Source organism: Nothoprocta perdicaria, unplaced genomic scaffold, assembly GCF_003342845.1.
Source record: "Nothoprocta perdicaria isolate Ctin4 unplaced genomic scaffold, notPer1 scaffold_83, whole genome shotgun sequence".
Lineage (NCBI taxonomy): Eukaryota > Metazoa > Chordata > Aves > Tinamiformes > Tinamidae > Nothoprocta > Nothoprocta perdicaria.
The window spans coordinates 2,764,530-2,782,428 of NW_020456121.1; the positions used below are offsets into that span (position 1 = coordinate 2,764,530).

The window sequence follows — 17,899 nt, forward strand, 5'->3', positions numbered from 1 at the left end:
TCTAAAGATAGAGTCCCCTTTTTTAAGAAGGGATACTAGTAGAGTGCCTGGCTCATCCTGCTAGTGGAAGGAAAACATTTTTGATATTCTAAATGTCTCCATTTTCAGTAAAAGAAAGAAATCCTGCACATACAGAAAGTTTTTCTTTCAATTTGTGCTACAGGAAAACCTGTATACCTCTACATTAAACTGTGCCAGGTTAAAGACACAAAGTACATTTGGACCAAATTGTTAATTACACCTAGAATTCATATTTGATCYCTGAGTGGGTGAGATGCCAATTTTACACTATAAAGCACCAGGTCTGCCTGTCAAGAAAACCATTTTACCACAAACATGCCACCTATTTGTGTACTGAAACTCATTTTAAGATAGCAGCCTAAGAAGCCAGAACAGATACGTGCCAGCAAATGAGACAAACATTTATTTTTTGCAGCATTCCATTTCTGTCGAGATTGAAAGGCTCATTTGGGGCATGTATGGCAGCATTTCATTCCTGTGGGGATTGAGGGGTGTTTTGGGCACACACAGGGTGCTACCGAGGTCTGCAGTGGCCCAAGAGGAGCTGCAGAAGCTGTGGGCCCAGAGGCCCAGGCTGTGATGAGGCTGTGGGGAGCAGCTGGGTTCCTGGGCTGTGGGCACAGGTGGATGTGGTTACCCCATTTAGGGAGCTATAAAGGGCTCAGCAGGGTTCAGGTGGCCTGATTTGGCTCAGTGAAGCTTTTGGTCTGTTCCTGTGAGCTGGTGCCTAGGTAAGAGATTGCACTGGGGCTTTGGGTTTGTCCTTTTGTTTGGGCCTCTGCTGTGGCAAAGAGGAGAGAGATGTTTTCTAGAAAGTTTTGTTTTTTTAGAGTGGAAATGGCGGTAGTGCTTCTGTGGATGTAGGCTTCTGAAAGGTCATGTCTCCTTTGGGCCTGCTGCAAGGAGAGCCTGACCTAGCTCCTGAAGGAGCACCTGCAGCTTCTGCTTATGGTGGCTCTTACCAGTGAATTTCCCCCTGCTTTTCTGCAGGTTCATGTTCTTCTTTGGGTTCAATTCTGATGTACTCAGGGCTGAGGCAAAAATCTCCCTCTGTAGCATGTGTGTGTTGAGTTACTAGCCACTTCAGTAGCTAGTTGCTAGAGTCTCCTGAGAGTTGCAGGTTGTGTTGATGGTGGTGTACAGCTGAAAGTAATGTCCCCTGGTGGGGTAACAGACTGCAGGTGGTTACAATCAAGATATTACCTGGAGTACATAAGGACTATATCTTGTCAATGTGTAAAAGAATATTTCAAAGAAGACAGTGCACTTTATGCAGAGAATAAGAACAATGGGTTCTCTTTTCCTGGTATCATCTCTGTGAAGCCCTAAAGCTGTTTTTTTTCTCTTTTCTTTTCTTTCTTTTCTTTTTCTTTTTTTTTTTTTTTTTTTGGGTTAAATATCTGGTGGGCAGATTAAAGAAGGAAAAAAATGAGCAGGACTATTGTTGGGTGACATAAAACTTGTCTGGTTACCAGAATAAATGTGTATGGTGAGTAACATATTCTGAATTCTTCTTCCTTATATTTTTGTAGACTTTCTGCAGTAAAGTAGACAAAAATAAGTCAAATATACTATATCTGACAGTCATGAATGCATAATTAGAAATAAAGTGTCTCAAGGTGACTCTTTTGATGTTTATTATTCAGTGACTATAAAAGTTTATCCTCACAGTTTCTTTTAAAAAACAAAGCATAGCTTGAACTGCAATCCTGCAAAAGTGTTTGATTCCCCCCTAGCAAGGGGGGAAATATACAGGCAGTGGAGAACTGGATAGGAAAAGAATACAGATCAGATCACCCTGTTCTCACCCTGTTCTGCTCTTCTAGTGTGGTCTTGACCTGCACAGTCCCCTTCAGGCTGGAGGCAGCTGCTCCTGGAGGCAGTGCTGGTGAGGAGATGGCCAGGAGCAGGCAAGGCTGGTGGCAACAGAAGCTGAGGCAGCAGTTGGTAGCTCTGACTTTATGCTGCCCCTGGGTAGGTGTCCTTGGCTCCTTTATGCTGCTGTGGGTTAGAAGTCATAACGAATGCATAAAAGTCAAAAAAGGAGACAACATCCAGAAATGTTTTAACTGTTCCTATAAACAAACACTGTATTATGATACGTTTGCAAAAGGTTGGATTTTTTCCATAGTAAACACAGCTTTTAGAAATGAAAAGCTGTGGCTTGATTCTTCTTTCGCAGGCGAGCGTTGAAGTTTGGTTTTAGGCTGGTTTTTGAACCTGTTGTGTAGATTGTCTAGCTATGGCAGCAGAGACTGAGATATCATTTTTATTAATTGGAACTGGAGGGGGTTGTGTAGTGGGCATGTCTAGCAATAATGTTCTTCTGTACTGACTGATGMACGCTAGAGTGGAGATGGGGAAACAATGAAAAGCAGTTTCTAAAGATTGCTTGGAGAAACTGCATGAGTTCTTATTGGAAGTAATGGATGTGGTGCAAGGCTAAGTGCAGACTTCTATCTTAGCATTTTACTCTTATGTTGCAACTTTCTTGTGTTTATTATTGAGGAATGTAGAATTATTTATGATGAAGATGATAAAAAGCTGTTGGAGACTGAGGAAGTAAATACATGAGTCCTAAATTGCATAAAGAAACTTTAATGCTGCTTTTGAACACTAGTGTTGAGGGTTGCGGGGGAGAATCTCTGTTAATTTTAGACCACTTTCATTTTTTCCCACTCTTTAAGCTTTGGCTATTCTGGTAGTAGTCAGTTTAATGGTAGGAAGTCAGACTCTCTTTGGGAAAGAGAGTAGTGCAACCTACTTTCTATGACCTTTGTTAATAATTGCTTTTGATTGTCTAATGTGCCTACAATAGTATGAATGCAGCTAGACAGCTTTAAGGGTGCTGTTTGGTGTTCTTAGTGCTTTCTCTAATGARTAGTTTTCTAAGTTTCTATCCCAAGGAATGGGTTTGAGCTTTGGTCTTGTTACTAGCAATGAGGGCAGGGGAAGTTGGAAGAAAGGGTGAAGCTGTCAGGCTCAACTGGGAAAAGAGCTAGAGACTTCTCACCTGGAAGGGTCTCAGTTCCTAGTATTTCTTCACCTTGCTAAGATTTATCATGAAGAGATCACCCAAGAAACTCTTTACCATTAATCTTACTCCTGCCAAAGGCAGTGGAAACTTGATACTGGATCCAAAATGCTATGATGAYACTTGTAGGTTCTTGTCTCTATCTTTAAAGTTGGAAAGGGGATCTCTGGAGTCTTGCAGCCCAATGCTAGTGTAGATAWAATGCAATAGAGAAACTGTGTCCTCAGCTTTTGCCCTGAAACAGAAGCTGGAATTCAGCTTAYAGGTAATAGTGTAATTCATGTTAACTATATTAATGACCAATATTGAACTGAGGTGGATGCTRTAAAACACTCTCAAGTGTTTGGGATTATCAATAAACACAAGGGCGTGTTAATCAGTAAAAGGGAGTTCATTTTCAGATGAAGTTACTTAATTTACTTATACCACYAGAATTTTAGATTTTACTGAGTATTGAAGCAATAGTAGACATTCACTGTTGCTTTATGATTGAACATCTAGTGAAATGTAGAGAATATATAGTAGAAATCAGGTATTTCAGATGATGGTTGTTTTGGTTGTAGAGCAAGAGTCTTGTAGATCAAGAATATGTAATTTGTGTAAGCAATGATCAAGATCTAAGCAGACAATTTTCTTGACAATGTTATGTGCAGAACTATTTCATTTTCGGATGGATGCATTTTAAGTAACTGCAGCCAGTCATGTTKCTATTCAGCATACTTTAGTGAGTTATAATGCACTATATAATCTCTCATATTTCAGGTTAATGGCTTGATTAGATTAGGAAAAAGTATATACAGTGCATTTGGAACAGTTTTAAAATAGCAGTGTGCAGTAACAAACTAAGCTAGTCTGTTATATTAGCTGCCTTATTAGAGTAATAATGTGCAGATCTAGTTTTGCAGGATAGTCACAAACACTTTGACATGCAAATTCACTGATGTTCTGCATGCCTCTATTAATTTTTACAAAAGAGAATTGGTTTATTTGACCTACCTTACTTTCATTKTTTTCAGGAGAATCAATATGATAAAGTAATTCTTTTCTGCTATCCTCTTCTTCACTRAGCTCTTTTGAGAACAGTTGTTCCTTCAATTATTTCAGACTTGTATGCATTAAATCTTTTCAAGGGGGGGCTATGTAAATGTGCTACCTTAATAAGGATGCTTCCCTATGATATAAGCTAAATAAAATTTTGTATTTAAGGTAAGAACCAGTTATGGARGAAATTGTACTATATCTTTCATCTTAATTTCTTTTTCCTACAAAAATCTTCTGCAGCTCTGAAGTGGTGTAGGAGTTTGATACAAGTATATATTATTCATACTTTTGGCCTTTCGTCTGCCCTTTTTCTGGAATCCTACATATTTAGATCAGATAAATTTATCCTTGCCTTCTATCAATACAGATTACTTTCAAGGAATATAATGCTATGTAGAGCAAAGACTGCTTAAGGCAAAACTCTGTTTGCAGTTCTACATGGCAGACTGACTTGTTAGCTCAGGACACTGAGGAAGATCTTAAAAACAGGGCTTTGTGAGCAGCATTTCTCAGAGATGGTAGTAACTCATCAAACATTTCAAYAGAAGTTTAGATGAATTTCAGTGTAGTTCTAGAAGTCTTGTTAACTGATAGTCCAATTGCAGTTGAACTTAGCTGTTGTTCATACTGATTAAAAGGAATCTTCTGGCTATATGGATCAAATATTTTCACAGCCAAAAGTTTTCTGCTGCTGATGAGCTGCTGAGAGACAGTTGCAGTTGTGTTTGCAGAAGAGCATCTCCTTCCCTAATGTGTGCCAGTCTCATTTGGAAAGTTCATGTTTGCATAGATCCAGGTACAATCTAGTAATGCCTTCAAAAAAGATTGCTGAATATTCTGTGCTGTCTTGATAAAATTGAGCTGTGTTTCTGTTATAATTCAGTGGCAGCAATGAAAGTACCCGTGACTAGGCTTTATAACTTGTCCTAGAAAGTGAAATAACTAGGACTGGAATGGTACCAACCCGTTTGTGCTATACATTGCAACTATCAACTTGGCCCCAAGGTCCAAATTCTTGGTAGTATCTTCTGCTATGCAGTAGTTCCCCACTGAGTTCAGGAGTATCTGTGAGACCTGCTGAGATCTTCAAGTGCAAGATGTTSAGCACCTACAAAACGTTTCAGAGAGCAATCTTAAAATGTCTTGATGAGTAGAAATCTGTCCATTTAGGATCTTTGAGTACTGTCTTTTTCTGGGAGCAAGGCTCTTATGTCAGGAACATGWCAGGGTAAGTTTTCAGTAGGCTGAGGGTCTCCTTGCTTCCCATTTGCCATCTCACTCCTGTGTGAATACAGTGCAGCCAGTAGTTTACTTATGGCAAATGGGTCAAAAAAAAGCTAACCACTTGGACACAAGKGGCTCAACTGGGATATAAAGTGGGATTTGCTGATAGATGTGGGCCTTTGCTAAGGGTTGATGACTCTGGCTACTGACTTACAAGAGTTGTTATTTCTCTGTGTATTTTGTTTTGTACTTTCAGAATTCAGCTACACATCTTTTTACATAGAAATCACTGTTATAATTTATGCTGTGTGCTTGCTGGATTTAGTACTTTGTAAAGGCAATAATCCTAAGTATGAATAAAAATTCAGCACTCCAGGCAGTAATAGAAGCAATTCCTGCATTCCTAATATACTGTAGAGTTTTTAAAGGTTTAAAAAAATTGTTCTTTGCAGTTTGCCTTTAAGTGGCTTCTGAATGATAGTCATCTTCAGCTGATTGCTTCTTTGACATCCAAATGACATCCTGTGTTGCATATTTGTAATTTAATATATGAAATATGTTGTGTGGAAAAGAATGGAGATTGGGTTCCAAGTTAAATCTATAGCTCTTAGGACAAAATTAGCAAGGAATAATGCATACCTTTCTAGTCTTTATATTTACTTAGTACATACACAGGCTAGGAATGAATATATTAAATCATGATGTATATGTTCTCATATATGAAATGAAAAGCATATATATTTCTGCCTCACTTCGTATGTAGTGTGCCCACTCTCAGTGGGAAGTACTGAATAAAAATCAAACATTCAATTTGACCTTCAAGACCAAGTCCATCTTGCATTTAACTGAAGGTAGTGGAGCTGTCCCCCAGCAGCTTTGAAGAACAGCTTTTGATTCAAGCCTGTCATGTTTCTTAAGTAAAATTCAGTTTWTAAGGTCTGTATTAAATTCTTGCTGGCTTAGCAATATTGGCTGGTGATAAATATTAAATGCAATTTATTTACGCTAGGACTTCTGTTGGTACCGATAGAGCATGTACCTTTTTGTATCTTTTTCACAGAACAAAGTCTCAGGCTGCATTAAAGAGACATTATTGAACAATATAAGCGTCTGGTTAAACCAGGAGAGCTTGTGAATGCTCTACTATATCATAGCTCTTAAATATAGACCAGGCTTTTGAAATGAGTCATTCAGGGAAGACTTTCTGGATTATGGATCCATTATAAATGGAGATGGAGAAACATTATAGATTTCCAGGAACACCCCAGCTGGTGCGAACAGTCCCTGTTTCAATGACTTAGGTGCCAATTAATGAGRTAAAGCAAATTAACCCTATCTGGGCCTCCCTGTTGGAGTGGAGGGCCCAGCTCCTTCCCCATGGCTGGTGCTGGTGGTGTTACCTTGGAAAGCTCCAAAGCCAGCAGCTGTGAGAAGGACCTGTTGAATTTGAGGTGCTCCACAGAGGGGAAGGAGCAGGGTTATGCCCAAGATCTATTAGATCATCCTCACTGTCTTTCATGCTGCAGCTTGAGCAGCTAGGACAGCTCATGATGCCCAAGGAGCTATTTCAAGTATTTCCTCCTCCTTGTTCCTGCTGTGTCCTGTCTGGTGTCAGTACAGCTGTGGATTATCTGTTGGAAAAGCTTTCACAAAATCTGTGCTATTCCATGCAATACTTAGCATTGTTTTGCAGATCCTTCCACAGTTGTGTTTTAATAGGCTTCTGTAAGAAAGATGAAAGGAAGACTTGCATTTATATTCTAGCTATCTGTTGCTACTTAGAGTATTGCTGCCTAATCTTTGTTGAATTGCTTTGTGTTGCTGCCTGTAGAGATGCAAAAGTGACTGTGCTGTACCAGGAACATAKTCTTTCCCTGACCATTTACTTTGAATAGTTCAGCCTCAGGTTTTTTGGACAAATCTGGGGGTTCAGTAGCAGCATAGATGTGTTTGCTTTTCTCAAGACCTATCTTATGAGTGTGTGTTTTTTTATCTATCGTTACTAATTGCAGTCAGGACTTTTTCAGTGATTAACTGACTACTACAGCTTAAAACTATAAGGCTGCTTAATAAGCAAAACAAAATGAAAACTTCTTTTGCATTGCTTTCTATATTTCTGTGATATCTTTAAGAAAGCTTCTCTTCACATTAGCAATTTTGCCAGTATAAAATCAAAAAGAAATTGGGTTTCTTGTTGCTGAGTGCTTAGACTAATAAACTGCTTGCTTTAAAGAGGTCTCCACTCCAGTCATAACATCCTCTTTACTTTAACTCCTAATTAAAACCTAAACTTATTGGTATTTTTTAAAAAGAAAGTGGAAAAAAACAAAGGAATTGGATTCAGTAGAGCTTGTGTAAAGAGGCAGATTACAGATTTTCTTGGTAATTGGCTTCCCAAGGCCCTAGAGAGTGTTGAAAGGAGGAGATTTTCAAGCCAATGCACTTCACCCCATTCAAGCTGCTGAGTTAATGTATGATCCCTACTGTCTGTCCGTTCTGAGCTGTGGTATCCACCAATTTTGGGGTGTTATTGACTTCCACTCACTCTGCAGCCATGTACTTGTTGCTTTTGGCCCACCTTGTTTGATTGTTTTATTCCAGAGTTTTTTGAAAGGACATCAGCTAAAAACCAGTGGCCAGTGGAAAGACTGAGGGTTACATTAATATTTAAAGGGTCTACAACATATTGTTAATGGCAGGCATTATGCTGTTCTGATCCTGGATGGTAAGCTTCTGTCATCCAAAAAGGCTCTCGATACAAAAGGCTAAGACAAGCACCTTGCATCTTGGCTGCCTCATGTCTTTAGGTACCAGTGAGGCTGAGTGCCCTCCCAGGAGCGTGTTGGGCATGGTGTTTTTCTCTCAYCTCTCTTTGCAACTTCTCAGGATCTCATCTTATTGCTGTGCAGTCCCAAAACCAAGGCAGATGGTGTGCCTTGTGAATGTCCTCAAGTTAAAACTATCAACCTTCATATGTTTTCAAGGCCTCCAGCAAAGTGAAACCTCCTTTTAAACTCTAGGAATAAGATTATGGCTRTAGGTCCAGAATTTTATCACTGACTTGATAGGACTAGGGCTTCCAAAGGTCCCTAACTGTGATGCAGACTCTTAAATACAGTGAAGTSTGCAGTATTTCAAGGATATCAGAGTCTCTTGGTGTTACTATAAGAAAGCAAGACCTTYGTCACTTAAACTGGATTAAAGTACAACAGTTCTACTGAGAAACTCTGAATTTAACAGGAACTTAGCTTATCCCACTGGGAAGAGAAACCWTTGCAGATGATTATAAGAGCTGATAAATAGTATCACTCTATAGTGGATTTTTTTCTTTCTAGTATCGCTCTGGGCATCATTTATACCTGATTCTTCTGAATAAACAAGGTGGAGGGAACAGCAAAAAGTGTTTTTCTACTGCTATGTGGTTAGCTTTCTGTCTGTAAACTTCTTGGTTGTGTCTAATATATTGTAGATGACATTGCCTATCAATAAAATTGATTTAAGCATCTTAAATCAAACCTACAATTAGACTAAAATTGGCATTACTAATAAATGCTAGTAATAGGATGGAAACCTCATTTTGTGAAACAATAATGATTTGTACTGGCTTACAAATTAAACTTTTAGCGTTATGATTGGCCTACTAATGTACTGTTGTTAATGCCTAAAGCAAGTTTAGCTGATCTATTGTTAGGCAATAAAGCCCTTAAAAGTAAATTGTGACAATAAATCAGCATTTTGTAAGGTACTTTATTTTTTTCTAGAGATGGGGTAGGCTCTCAAAGGGATCTGAGAGTCTCACTTGAAATGCTTTGTAACTAGATTTGTTGATGACAGTGTCATCTGCTTAAAGCAAAGTGATCTGCCTAGAATTTCTTTTTAGAGCTGTGTAAAGTGAGAAAACTTCTTGCTTTTAGAGCAGTACATAAAAATTGAACTCTGCAAATACTTAAACATTATAATTGAGGCTGCAGCTAATTTTTACCCATTTTTCTTGGAGATGGTACCTCATTTGATAAATTTAGTCTCTATTTAACTCAGTTAAAATATACACAGAAACAATATTCAGAAAAAAATGCTGCCACCATASTTGGCATTTAGTATTATGCTCAAGTGCTAACGTCTGACATCAGGAAAGCTTTTGAACCAAAACTGGCCATATAGTTTAAAAATTTAAACCAAATTAGACTCTCCAGGTTCAAGCAAGAAAATCTTTAAGACAACTGGAAAAATTGGATGCCAAGAGCAGGGCATTTGGACAGACCTGGTCAGAGAAAAGCCCTGGATAGAAGATTGCTACAGTGAAAAATGGGATGCAGCAAGGAGAGAGATTTCTTGTGCCACAGATCTTAGAGGTGGTTTTGATATTTTGTAAATAGAAACGTGCTGTTGCTTTTCTGTTCTGTGATTTTTTTTTCAAAGGAACATGGTTGTTTGATATCTGGGAATAAGCATGACATTATTGACACCCACCTCCCCATGTTCATTTCCTAAATGAAAGCAATCCTACAAAGCTTGTTTTCCAAATATTGATAAATCATTTGACTCCAAGACTCTATCACGGAGTTTCAAAGTCAAAATGAATTCTGCAGTTTAAGTGGTCCTGTTCAAATCTTTAAATTGTACAAGGCCATCAGTTAAAAGTATTTTGGCTTCTCCTATGAGAAAATAGGTTTCCTTTTCCGATAGAAATTCATAAACCATTGCGTTGCCTTCAAAATAACCAGAGAAATGTAAGCGTGAATATCCATACTACTCGGGCAAGTACCACACACACTGCACTTGTGTGTAGACAGCTAATTTACCTACATTATAATATTTGTGCTCTATATGCATGTTATCTTCCAGTGAAGGGTGTCAAAAATTGTAGTGAATTAATGCCGGCCTTTTAGACTTGTGCATCCTGTCATAGCTAAGCAAAACATATGCCTGTACAGTGAAACTCCCCTGGGAGAGAAGTTATGATTTCATTGAAACAAATGGGATATCCTTTTGCAATTTAAATTGTCCCTGAATGCTAGCACAAATCTTTCATATTTTTCCCCTAAACCTGAAGGAAAAGTATAAGGAATTTTAAGAAATGCTACTCACTACSAGTAAAGAAGTTACAAAGCTAGCAGAAGACAATGGTTAGGAAATGGCAAAGGTTGTGAGACATTAGATGTTAGTTGTGAAGATGAGGAGGATGGCACAGAAATTAGCCTGCAGCACCTGAAGAACTCCAGTGTAGGTAAATAATGAGAAAAAGAGGAAGCCAGTGATCTTGAAAGATCCTTCTAGTATTGCCTAGAAACCAGYTGTCATTCCAGACAATATTATGAAACTCCAGTAACCTCTGTATTGGCAGCTCTGTTGTTTCTCATCTTTGATTCTATTGACAGGAAGCTTCTGACTGATCATTTAGAACTTCTAGTCACCTTATTTTGATTTTAGAGAATGGTGTTGGGTAATAAAGCTGTCATAAACCCATAGCAATGTTCACTGATCTGTCTCTAACAGCCGTCTTTGCGACTACTGTCAGGAGCTGCGGAAGGGAACACCCAGCCTGGGCAGAAAAGGAACAGGGCAGGTACCTGGCGTCCTGCCTGCTGAGCAGGGGGGAAAGGGCAGTCSGAGCTGAACTGTAGTCCTCTTTACMTAAATGTTTATTAACTATTGTAATYGCTGTAGCACCAAAGGTTCTGACCTTGCATTGATGTACCGAGGCAGTGAAAACCGAAATGCTTAAAGATGTGCTGCAAGTGTGAGCTAAAATTGGACAGGTAAATGATGGTAGAAAATTGATACATATGCTTGGAGGGGCAGCTGGCATATGCTAATTCTACTTTTTTTTCTCTAAACCTGCTTAGTTCTGTAAGGCTAAAAAGTAAGGAAACTTCTGTATTTAAAAGGAGAATTTGTTTTTACAGATTAATGGCACTTTGGACAAACTTGTTGGAAGAAGTTGGGTTGAGAATGTATCCTGTAAGCAAGATAAAATCAGAGCATTATAGTTAAAAAGGGATGAAAATATGGCATAAATCAACTTCAAGCTCTGTGCTGGATGAATTTGAGTTATTTAAGTAYGATCAGAAAAGATACTTAATTGTTCTGGAAAAGGCTGACTGATGTTCCTTTAGCCTTCATTTCTTCCATATTATCTTTTCTGAGTGAAAATAGAAATTAGAGAGCTTGGAAAACATTGCACTTAACATGACCTTGTTCAGTACTTTTATCATTTAACCATGGGACCTCAAAGTTTGTATCTAGCAAGTGGTCTGTGYGTGACTCAGAAAAGGAGTAACCACATACCCTGTGCTGCAGAGCTCTTCATGTGAGCTGTTGCATGTTTTTATTACTGTTATCTTGTCCTTTCTATGTATGTGCGGTATGCAAAAATATTAGAATGGCCTAAAGAAAATCTCAGGGATAAATTTTACCTTCTGATACACTGCAAATATCCAGTCAATAGACTTAAGTCTGTTAAAAATACATCAATTTATAAAATCATGACTTGTTACACTTGGAATTTTAAAGATGCTGAAAACTTTTGTAATGAAAGCATTGTTTGCTCTGGGCTCAAACGCAATAAGTAGTACTGGATTCAATAAGTGTGAWGTAGTGAAAGGGTTGGAATGACTAATTCGGTGTCTTGTGGCTTGTTYTCACAGTTTAAATACTGAGTGCATCACAGTAAAATTGCCTTTGATGCAGGGAAAAATACTTCAGAAATATGTGTAAATCAGTACCAACTGATTTGTAGTAACAAGAGTGAGAAGGTTAATGATGGCTCTATGCAGAGTACTCACATTCCTGTGTTACTGATGCTTATTGTGCTGTTGAGTTCCCTCTGACTGGAGCTGGATGTGCAGGGAGGGACTGTGCAGCCTGTGAGACTGTTAACCTGACATCATAAACAGAGGCCTAGCACACCAAAATATCTAAAATTTGGACATTAATAGAATGATAGTGAACTACTAAGCTGCTGTGTCTTGCTTGACAGTTCCTACCCCTTGCAGAGAAAATGCCCTTGGGGAAGCTGCTGGACCTGTTGTGGAGTTGGGGRACAGGTACCTCAGCTCTCAGCAAATACTGCAGTAATTTCCACAAGTACACATTCATTTTCTGAAATGAATGCACTTTTCATTAGACTCATAGAAAAATAGGAATCTTTCCTCAGATTTGGCTGAGACTGTGCTAAGGCAGTTTTGCAAAGATAGAAGCATATTTATACTGTCCTAGTTACACTCACTGGCACAGAAATGCTTTTGTATTAGCATGACTGAAACTTTCCTGTTGTGGATAGATGCACTGTCAGCCAGGCAGGCCAGATTTTCTGAACTGAGTTTCATAAGTAAAAGATGAAAGACAAAATGACCAGCTGCATAACCTTGGTTGYATAACTTTCAATATCTAGAAGTTAATGTTGTTTTCAGTGGATATTATCTCTTGAAGAATACTGTTGCTGTTATGTCTCCATGGATCTCTGAGRTATTTCATTGCCAGTGCTACTTCTGTTTGCAAAATTATTTTTCTGGGTTTGCAGTATAATCTCTTCAGCCCATGCTTTCACATGTAAGTTTTTGTTAACACTCTTCAGTTGTTCCCAGTAAGTCCCTTGTTCTGTGAGCCCATTTGTTTGACTGTGTGGTCTGTTTCCTTAGACCATTTCTTTTTATGCCTTTTTCTTTCTGTTTCACAAAAGCCTCATCTTATGTATGCACAAGGGCCAGATCATACTTGCTTGTCCAGATTTATTTATCAGTTTGCCCAAACAAGGTATTTATGGCTATTTTAAAAAAAAATTACATGCAGCTCCAGTGCTGTTGCTGCTTTGGTCTAGAGCCCTGGGAGTAAATGAGGTCCTGAGTGAATAACTAACTACATGTCACTCGGAATAGAGCAACCCTCATGTACTTCATCTGCAAAATATTCCAAATACTGGAAACACTGCATAATAGCAACCAGCAAGGGAGCTGAGCCAGTTCAAGACTTTGGCACCAAAAGGCTTCTGTAGCCGTCTTCTGTCTACCCAAGTCTTTCATATTTCATTCTTGCAGTTGCATTAAAAATGTAAAAGTAAAATAACACAAATGTGTAGAAAATATTACATAGACAACAGAGTGAAGGAGAAAATACCAAAACACCATTCTACTGCAACCAGTCTAATAAAAATATACATTAATAGCACTAGTAGAATTTGACTGTCTAGACTATTTGTGAAACTGCAGAGTAGCATTTCTTGAGCAACCTAACAGAGAAGTGAGGTATGTAGTTACACTGCAGCGCTGTGAGCTGTCTCTTTCAATAGCAAGACCTGTATTTTTCAACATTACTATCACATGTGGCCTGTTCTCTCAGCTTTAGTTAAGTGTTAGACTTAGTTATGCTTTAGGCTTTACTTACGCTAGACTACAGAGGTAGCAGGAGAGGGTTTGGGGAGTGTTGTCCCTGGGAATTGCTGGAGGYGGACGAGGGAGAGGGACTTGGATGCCTTCCTGGGATGGGAGGAAGACGTGGTAGAAGTGAGCTAAGGCTTCCGAGTTTAGGATGGATGCAAGGAGCTGTTTTGCCAGGGTAGAGGCCAGGAGAAAAGTGGAACTAGACATTTCTACAAATAAGAACCCTTTGAGCAGGGCCTGAAAAACCTTTGGCCTAAAACAACAAACTGTTTTTAGTGACTTCTGTGCACCTAATTTTAGAAGCTCAGTATTAGGATATGTCTTGTGTCTTAGTGTCCAAAAAGTCTGTCTTCACAATTTAATATCACAGTAATTTAATATCAGCTCAGTTGTGGACTGGCCTGCACTTTAGCTGCCCCACAGCTTTTTGTATCAATAGAACTATATTCTTCAAATCTATTAAGTATATATCTTTTCTTTTAGAATATATCTGTATCCATTAAGAATCTATACAATTGTGCTAAAGTTATTGGCTGTTACAGCATAAACCAAATGATTGTGATATGGACTTTTAAAGTTTTTTTGTCTCAAAGCCTCTATGTATTTCCTTKTAACTGGAGGTCTTGATAATATATGCAGTTGTCACTTATATAGAACAAACTAGTTCTTTATGGAGAAATAGCTCAAGCTGCTAGCTTAGTACTGGACACTCATTCCTGTAGCAAATCAGCTTTAGGTGTTTGAGCTGATATCCCAAACTAATGGGGTCTAGAAGTTTCAATGGCTTAAACACATGTTTCAAGTGCTTATAAAAAGCTTCTCTTTCACCCTCTTTTTTGATAAAATAAATACTGCCAGGAAAAAGATTGCTGATACATATTTGGCAAAGAGGGCCTTTTCATTTTTCCCCTCCTGTGGCTCATAATAGAATATGCTTAAAAGCAGTATTTACAGCCAAGCTTAGGTCTGTTTTATCACTTTTATATGTTCCATTGTGTTGTTTCTGTATAATCTTAATATACAAAAGAAATTAATCCAACTGATGCACAGACTTGAAAGGTTATGTAGCCTTTTATGATTCTGCAAACTGGACCCTAATCTGTGAGGTTTTCCTTCAGCTCTAATTTGCAGRGTGATGGTTTTTCTGCACAATGTGGATTAAATGCTCCCTATGAATGTTCCTTAGTGCTTAGACAGCCCTAGCAGCCTCTGATCCCTCTAAGGAATGTGAACCAAAAAAACACCCTATTAGTAATAACTACCAAACCTTTCTAAATGTAGCCTAACTAAAAATCTAAATTAGGCGMTTCTAGCAGATCAAATTGTGATTGACATGACAGGAGTGCTTCAGGTTTATTGTAATATATTCTATAGGTAAGTGCAACTTCTAAAGTTAAGTTTTGTTGCTGGTCTATAGCTCTTGCAACTCCCCTTTCAGACTGACTGGATTTTTTTTGTAGCACTTCCAATTATTATTCTGTTGGCAGTTGTCTTAATTTCAGCCCTGAGAAGTGAAAGCCAAAACACCTTTTCTTTTCCAAGAAATAAGAATATGGGTGTGTGTGCGCGTTAGYGACAACTGGACTTGGCCTCAGGATGCAGAGAAGTTGGATCCAAGTTATGAATGCTCATTAAATTTGGGAACATTCACATTCTTGAATTAGTTTGTAACCCATCTAAAAGAAGGATTTATGAAATAATTTGAAAATAATGTTATTCTGGTAGTGTTGATCCTATTCTAAAAGCTCCAGCATATGCAGGAATTAGATTTGAATCCTAGCACAGTAAGGTGTTTGTCTGCCTTATTTTGTAAAGGAGCAGTCCATATTTAGTTCTAGGCTTGTAGCCTCTGTGTCATCATATTGTAGGTCAATGAAGATGGTTTTTGGCTCGTATGTGTGTTTCTAACTGTTGTAATCCCTGCTCTCAGTCTATACAGATTCTTTGCGTTTTTTTCATGGCTCATGACAACTTTGCAAGATTTGAGTCATAGAAGTTTTGCTGGTTTCAGTCCCTCCTGTGGTACTGATCACTGACTCTTCCAGGAGTGTTTTGTTGAGATGGGCAAGATCTGTGATAAGATCCTTGAGATGGGCTGCATCTATGGGCTCTATCATTATAGACAATGAAGAGAAAGAAAAACTACTCTTAATTTGCTAAGTGTTTTCTGTTGTACTTGACCAGCTTGCATTGTTATAGGTCAGATGTGCTCAGGCAGCTCTGCCTTTTGCTCTCATACAGTACTGATGAAGAAAGGCTCATCCTGTGAGACATGAGGGTTTATTCTGTTTCAGTGGATATAGCCGACTTCTGCTATGGCTACCAGCTCTGTTACTGAACAAAGCATTTCTCTAGCCTTGGAGCTTCTTTGCATTAAGAAAAAAATTATCTTCTACTTTTCCGATTCTGAGATTGTAGGAAAAAAGTTAGTTTCCTTTAGACAAATTCAAGGGTTTTTTCCATGCCTACAGAATGCAAAAGAATTATAGTTGCCTAATCCAGAAAACTCTCCATGCATGGATTTAATAAATCTGCATCCCCTAATATCAGTTGTATGAGAGAATGGGCTTAGTTATTACCTGTGATTCAATCTGCTCTTTGGAAAAATAGGTTCTAGAAATTACTAGATCAGTAAGTTCATCTTTCCAGTTGCCTGCACAAGTGTTGTAGTTTTAAGTGCTTGCTTAAAGGTAAGAAATATATCCCCTCATTGTGTGCAGAGTTTCATACTGAGATTTACAAGCAAGCAGCTTAATACCTTCCCCGATGTTGTCTTCAAGGTATTTTACTTCCTTTATTCTCCTCCTTAGTAAATAAGGCTGCAAGTTTCAAATCTGACTGCTTAAAGTTAGGCTTTCAAATCTATGGTCAGGCTTTTAAATAGCAGAGTACAGTTTGTCAAAAGTCAGACCAGGTTGAAGCCCATGSAGAGTATTAGAAGCACAACTTTAAGCAGCTAATGCTGGGACTTTTTACCTGAATTTTTAAGCACTGAGGTGTTTTATTCTGATAAATGAGAAGGGCAGTTCTCCAGGCAGCAGCAGAGTCTAAGCTAAACTGCATGTGTATAAGAATTGGAGCTATAACATTCTTCCATCATGACCATTGAGCACAATTGTCAGTTCATAAACTGTTTGTAACTAAGTTTTAAACAAAATTATTTCATACTTGTATATGGAAACTGGGTAAACTGCTCTGTGTGTGTGAAATGAATTTTTTATTCTCTTTAATTCTGATGTTTGGATAACTCAAATATTTTGTTTTTCACCTTGTAAAAGTGCTATTTCACCTCTGTCCCAAGATCAAATTACTTAACTATGACTGTTTTTTTCGGACGTCTCTTCYTCTGTTGATTATGTAGTCTCCCAAAACGGGCTCATCAGAAGAGATGTGTACTGGTGGACCCCATGGCCAGGCTATATGTCCTGCAGCCACCGTGCAGGGATTTGTGTGCAGAAGCAGCAGCAAGTATGAGCATCCCATGATTAACTTCCATATACAACTGCTGAAGTTAGTGCTTGGTATTTAGACCACTCAAAAATGGCTGGATCAGAGCAGATTATTGAAGCCAGCCCCTTATGCATGTAGCYGTCCCAAGTGTTTTTGTGCTGCTTCTCCCTGCCAATGTTCATTCAGAAGGTAAATTTATGGCTGTGTTTGTGAATGCTGCAGTTGGGTCAAAATAAGAAGCTTCCCTCAAGCAAGCAAAGCATTCCTTCTTCAAGGAAAACTTCCAAATAATAAAGTGGAGGAATCAGCCCAGGCAATGTGCTTAAATATAATTGCAAACAGGTGCCTTTAATAGTGAGTCATTTTCTCATCTAGTCAGGTAACCCCCCCCTTTGCCATGCCAATGTGAGCTTGGCTTATTGCACAAGGGGGAGGCTCTTGCCAGTCTAGTTAAGCTCCAAAGCATAACTCATAAAAGCCTTTAATGTTTATTCCTTGTAAACTGCAATTGCTATTATCTTACAGCCATTTAGGATACAAGTAAAAATAATTGATCCTTTATAGAGCTTTTGGATGAGTCCACTGTATATTAGAAATATCTTAGTAACCCTAGGTGTTATTTAGATATTTAGCTTATTTTTCATCATAATGAAGGTTTATGAAGCCCATTTCTTACGGCAAAGGGGCTTGTGGCTACTGGCTTTGTCACTGCCTCCTTCAGCTAGTGACAAAAAAAATTCTTCAAAGAAAT

The 17,899-nt window shown here is 38.5% G+C and overlaps 1 long non-coding RNA gene across 2 annotated transcripts in view; it reads left to right on the forward strand.

Moving 5' to 3' along the window:
• Positions 1 to 705: 705 nt before the first annotated feature.
• LOC112958284 overlaps positions 706 to 17,899 on the forward strand; it is a 48,330-nt gene continuing 31,136 nt past the window's right edge. For both annotated transcript variants that reach the window (XR_003251397.1, XR_003251398.1), the window contains exon 1: positions 706 to 752. This is a non-coding gene — a long non-coding RNA (uncharacterized LOC112958284). The remainder of the gene's footprint in view (positions 753 to 17,899) is intronic.